Source organism: Cynocephalus volans, chromosome 3 (assembly GCF_027409185.1).
Source record: "Cynocephalus volans isolate mCynVol1 chromosome 3, mCynVol1.pri, whole genome shotgun sequence".
Taxonomy (NCBI): Eukaryota; Metazoa; Chordata; class Mammalia; order Dermoptera; family Cynocephalidae; genus Cynocephalus; species Cynocephalus volans.
Window position 1 is genome coordinate 183,856,339 of NC_084462.1, and position 6,114 is coordinate 183,862,452.

Sequence of the window (6,114 nt, forward strand, 5' to 3'; positions counted from 1 at the left end):
GGGGGTGGGAGGAGGGGCGTGGGCTTGTCGTGTACACACGGTGGGGGCTGGACCCCCCATCACTGCAGCTGAGTTGATGTGGGTGGGTGGGTGGATAGGAGGGGTGGGGGCAGGTGAGTAGGGAGCGATGGTCTGCCCCTCTGTGAGAATTGGAACGGGCGGAGGGGCTCGTGAGGGAAGGCCCCGACTTTGAGGTGGATGGTCCGAGAGAAGGGCCTGTGCCGCAGCCGCACCCCTGCCCGGCCGGCCTCTCTCCTCGGCCTGCACCCTCCCCACAGCATCCGCCTCGCCCCCACCTGGCGGTGTCTCCCCACCAGACAGACGGTGGGCCCAGAGGACAAGGATCGGCGTCTCACTCCACGTTCCATCCCCAAGGCTGGGTGGGTGGGCACTGTGGTTGCTAAACGAATATTCATTACATTGAATTTCAAAACCTTAAGCGGGCATCTGGGCTTTGGCTTTTTTGTTATTGTGACTCCCATGACAGTGCAGCCAGAAGCCGATGACAGCACTGAGAAGTGAGGGGACATGAGCAAGAGGAGACCGATTTTTAGCTGCTTCCTGGTGGAGGGAAGGAGAAAGGGTGGTGGAGGGAGGTCTCCTAGCAGGTGGCTCCAGCTCAGAAGGGAGGGGTGACTGTGGGAGCAAGTCCTCCCGGCCCCTCCTGCACCAGCCACCCACACCTGGGCCCCTCCTAGGCCGTCCTGCCCAGGACCCCTCCAAGAAGCTGGACTCCCCAGCGTCTCTGGAACCTGCTGTCCATTTGCGTCCTCGCCCACCAGCCTGGGGTTGAGCCGGCCTCTCCCCAGAACCTCCCTGGCCACAGTTAAGGGAGCCCTGGGACCAGGTGTGAGGCCACACACAGGAGGGTCGCCACAGGTGTGAAGTTGTTGCTGCAGATCCTGCTTTCCCTTAGAGACACGTGATGATCCTGCAGCTACCCAGCAAGTCACGCCTGCTTCCTGTGGACTTTCACTCACTCGTTCATTCATTTGCTCACTCACTCGTTCACTCATTGATTCACTGACTCACTCACTCACTCATTCATTCATTTGCTCACTCACTCGTTCACTCATTGATTCACTGACTCACTCACTCACTCATTCATTCACTCACTCACTCACTCACTCATTCATTCATTTGCTCACTCACTCGTTCACTCATTGATTCACTGACTCACTCATTCGCTCACTCACTCACTCACTCATTCACTCACTCACTCATTCACTCACTCACTCACTCATTCATTCACTCACTCACTCACTCACTCATTCATTCATTTGCTCACTCACTCGTTCACTCATTGATTCACTGACTCACTCGCTCACTCACTCACTCACTCATTCACTCACTAATTCACTCACTCATTCACTCATTCGCTCACTCGCTCACTCATTCACTCACTCACTCATTCACTCACTCACTCACTCATTCGTTCACTCGCTCACTCACTCACTCACTCACTCATTCACTCACTCATTCACTCTCTCACTCATTCACTCACTCACTCACTCACTCATTCGTTCACTCGCTCACTCACTCATTCACTCACTCACTCATTCACTCTCTCACTCACTCACTCATTCGTTCACTCGCTCACTCATTCACTCACTAATTCACTCACTCATTCACTCATTCGCTCACTCACTCATTCACTCACTCATTCACTCTCTCACTCATTCACTCACTCACTCACTCACTCATTCGTTCACTCGCTCACTCATTCACTCACTAATTCACTCACTCATTCACTCATTCGCTCACTCACTCATTCACTCACTCATTCACTCTCTCACTCATTCACTCACTCATTCACTCACTCATTCACTCATTCGCTCACTCACTCATTCACTCTCTCACTCATTCACTCTCTCACTCACTCACTCACTCACTCATTCACTCACTTCACTCACTCACTCATTCACTCTCTCACTCACTCATTCACTCTCTCACTCACTCACTCACTCACTCATTCACTCACTCATTCACTCACTCATTCACTCATTCGCTCACTCACTCATTCACTCACTCACTCACTCATTCACTCTCTCACTCACTCACTCATTCACTCTCTCACTCACTCACTCATTCACTCACTCACTCATTCACTCTCTCACTCATTCACTCACTCACTCACTCATTCACTCACTCACTCATTCACTCACTAATTCACTCACTCATTCACTCATTCGCTCACTCACTCATTCGCTCACTCACTCATTCACTCACTCATTCACTCACTCATTCACTCACTAATTCACTCACTCACTCATTCGCTCACTCATTCACTCTCTCACTCACTCACTCATTCACTCTCTCACTCACTCACTCATTCGCTCACTCACTCATTCACTCACTCACTCACTCATTCACTCTCTCACTCACTCACTCATTCACTCACTCACTCATTCACTCACTCACTCATTCACTCTCTCACTCATTCACTCACTCACTCACTCATTCACTCACTCACTCATTCACTCACTCATTCACTCATTCGCTCACTCACTCATTCGCTCACTCACTCATTCACTCACTCATACACTCACTCACTCATTCACTCTCTCACTCATTCACTCACTCACTCACTCATTCACTCACTCACTCATTCACTCACTAATTCACTCACTCATTCACTCACTCATTCACTCACTAATTCACTCACTCACTCATTCGCTCACTCATTCACTCTCTCACTCACTCACTCATTCACTCTCTCACTCACTCGCTCATTCACTCACTCGCTCATTCACTCACTCACTCACTCATTCACTCTCTCACTCACTCACTCTCTCACTCACTCACTCATTCACTCACTCACTCATTCACTCTCTCACTCACTCACTCACTCATTCACTCACTCACTCAATACACATTTGCTTCTCCTGGAGTTCTGAGGAGGTGGTGTGAGAAGGTGAGCCTATTCGCTCGCCCAGGGGATCTAGAACAGGCAGAACACAGTAAACAGCCCCCCAGCAACCGTGGTCAGATGGCACAGTGCTACTGGGGCATAATTTATGCACCATAAATCACACCCATTGTGAGTGTGTAGTGCAGTGATTTTTTTCCAGCACACTTACAGGGTTGTGCAACTGTCACCATGAGCCAATTTTAGGATATTTCTATCAACCTAAAACGCTCCCTCCTGCCCATCAGCAGTCTCTCCCATCCCCCGCCCAGCCCCCAGGAGGCTAATCCACTTTCTGCCTCTGGATCTGCCTGTTCCGGATGCTCCGCATGAAGGGGCTCCTGCAGCGCATTTCCTTTTGTGACTGGCTTCTTCCACTGAGCGTGTTTTGGAGATTCCCCTGTAGCAGCCTGTATCAGGGCTTCATTTGTTTTCTGGCTGAGTCAGTTCCATTGTGCGGATAGACCGCATTTTGTTTACCCACTCTTCTGTCCGGACATCTGGGTTGTTCCAGCTCAGGGCTTTTGTGAACAACGGTGCTGTGCACATTTGCACGCTGGTCTTTGCGGGGATGGATGCTTTCATTTCTCAGGGTAGATTCCGAGCAGGGGAATGCCTGCCTCACTAGCTAAGTTTATGTTTAACTTTTTAAGAAACTGCCAAACCATTTTCAAAGCAGCTGCATCATTTTTCCTTTCCACTGATGCTATTGTTTTTACGTGAAATAGCTCAGCTCTGCCCCTAACCCTGTCCCCCAAAAATCTTCAAGTAAAATTGAGCTGAGGAGTTTTGGACAGGGTAATTGGCACCCCGACATCTGCCTCTGGGGGGTAAGTGACATTGGACAGGTAAATCATCTCCCCACCTGCCTGGAGAGGTGGGAGTCGGGGACCATGTGACAAGCGGTGGGGGGTTGCCTTTCCTAGAGCCCTGTTTCCTCACCACTCAATGAGAAGTCAGTTTAGTGGGTTACAACCTGCTAAAAAATGAATCAGACAGAAGCTATGGGAGTGCCTTGCCTAGTGCTGGTTCATGGGCTCAAGTGGACATGCAGACATCCGTGTCTGTCTGTCCTGGGCTACTGTGGACAACATGGTCCCATGGTGAGGGTGGCCCCCAGAGAGTGGACTTCATAGGTGGCCAAGCCCATGCATCCCTCAAGAGCCTTTTGAATCTGCAAAGCTTCGTCAAGGCCACACAGCCAGGCAGCCACAGTGTCAGAACGGGCTCCCAAGCCTGGTGACTGCTGTGCCGCCCACCACCCTGGTGACAGGCCCACTGCAGGGGGAGGGGTTGGGTGGGGGTGTTCTAATTTGAGCTGGACCGTGTGACTGGCAGGGCCCCAGTTGTTGGGCCTGGACAGGGCTGTTTTTAGAAAAGCCTAGACTCCCCACCCCCTCCCAGGCCCAGGGCTATTTATAGTCCTGGGCCTGGGGGTCATTGCCCTAGCCAGATTGGCTCTGCAGAGCCAGCATACACCCCCACGGTGGGACCGTGGAGTGTGTCACCTGGACCGCTGAGCCTCCATCTCACACCTGTTGACCCAGAGCCCCCTGGAAAGCTCAGAGCTGGTGCCCCCTATGGGACCTTCTGCACCTCCTCCACAGAGGGGCGGACAACGACAGAAGCAGCCCCTTGTCTGAAACAACCCCTCTGCTCCTGGTGGGCATTCACAGTGCTCAGTTTCTCTCATCTGGAAACCAGCAGACCTCCCGTAACCCTCTTGGTTTCTCCTGCTACAATCCTGCCTCTACCTTGCCTACACAGCCGGCTGCTGTGCCCAAAATTCCCTCCAAGAAACCCCCAGCCCCACCAGGCTGCAGCCCCCTTGGGTTTCTGGTTGCCAGTCATGCAGGCCTGGCCCATCCTCAGCCTGCTCTGCCTCCTGCCGCTGCTCCAGCCACTTCCCAGGGGCTGGCAGCCAAGGTCCATGCAATAGACAACCCCCTCCCCGCCAGCCGTCACCCCCCAGTGGCACCCAGGAAGGCTGAGGATGTGCAGTTCACACAGAAAGACTGCGACTCTCTCCTGGGGACAGTGGTGGCCCCGCTTGAGGAACCCCTGACTGCTCATAACCACATTATGGCATTTCCCCACAGCGAAGCTGAGGGAAAGGAAGCTTTAGTGTCCCTGTGTGAAAGAAGGGGGGACTGGGGCACAGAGAGATGAAGTGACATGCCCACCCATGGTCGGAGCACAGTGGGAAGCCGGGCTGCTCTGGGCCCCTCTCCCCAGGGAGAAGGGTGGGAGGAGGGCGGGGGCTGCAGGGAGTGGTGGGCGGTGCCATCCTGTGCTGCACTAGAGTCATTAGCTGTCTGCAAGTGACCTTTGCCATGACAAGCCCAGAGGCCACTCCCTTCCTCATGGGGAGTGTCAAGTCTCCCTGGCCTCCTTGTCCCCAGCCCGTCACCAGAGGTCAGTGGCCAGCTCCCAGCTCTTTTGTACTGAGAGCCCCCAGGGAGGGAGCCAAGGGCACAGCCTCGCAGCTCTGGGTGAGGGCCTGACAGGCACTCCTGCCCCCAGCCCATCCTAGGTCACCTCTCCTAGCCACAGGCTAGCCCCCTCCAATCTGGGGGTTGGGTGAAACTGCACCTAGCTGGGAACACAGGATCTGGCAATCCGTCACCTTCCCTGTCTGGATCCCCAGTCCCTCAGGCCTGGGACAGGAAGGAGGTCTAGTGTGGGGCCTCTTGGAAACTTGGGCCCTGGTGGCTGCCACACATCCCTGGGGTTTGTTTGCACCCTGCCAGGCCTGATGACCCTGACAGCACCAGTCCCTTAACCCAACTTCGGTGCCAAGGGTCAGAGTCCGGCTCCCTGCTGGAGCCGCCTGCTCACTACAGCCAGGCCGGGCACCACAGCGCGCCCTGGGGCGGACGCGGGGCCCCTGCACGTCGGTGTCAGTGCGGGGCGGTGGGCGGACACGCGGCGCGTCTCTCTGCGGCCACCGGGGGGCGCGCGCGCCCGTCCCGGGGACCCGGGGGTCACCGCGGGGCAGGTGAGCGCCCCGAGCGTGCGGACCCTCCAGGTCAGGCGCGAAGACGCAGCTCCCCTTTTGCAAGCCGCACCCCAGCCCCGTAGGGGACGCCCGCCCCGCGGTTTCTGGAAGCCCGAAGTCCTGGGCCTGGCGGGGGCCTGGCGGGGGCCTGGCGGCGTGGGGTCGCAGGCTCCGGGCGCCCCCGGGCCATCTGTCTGCGCGGCCGTCT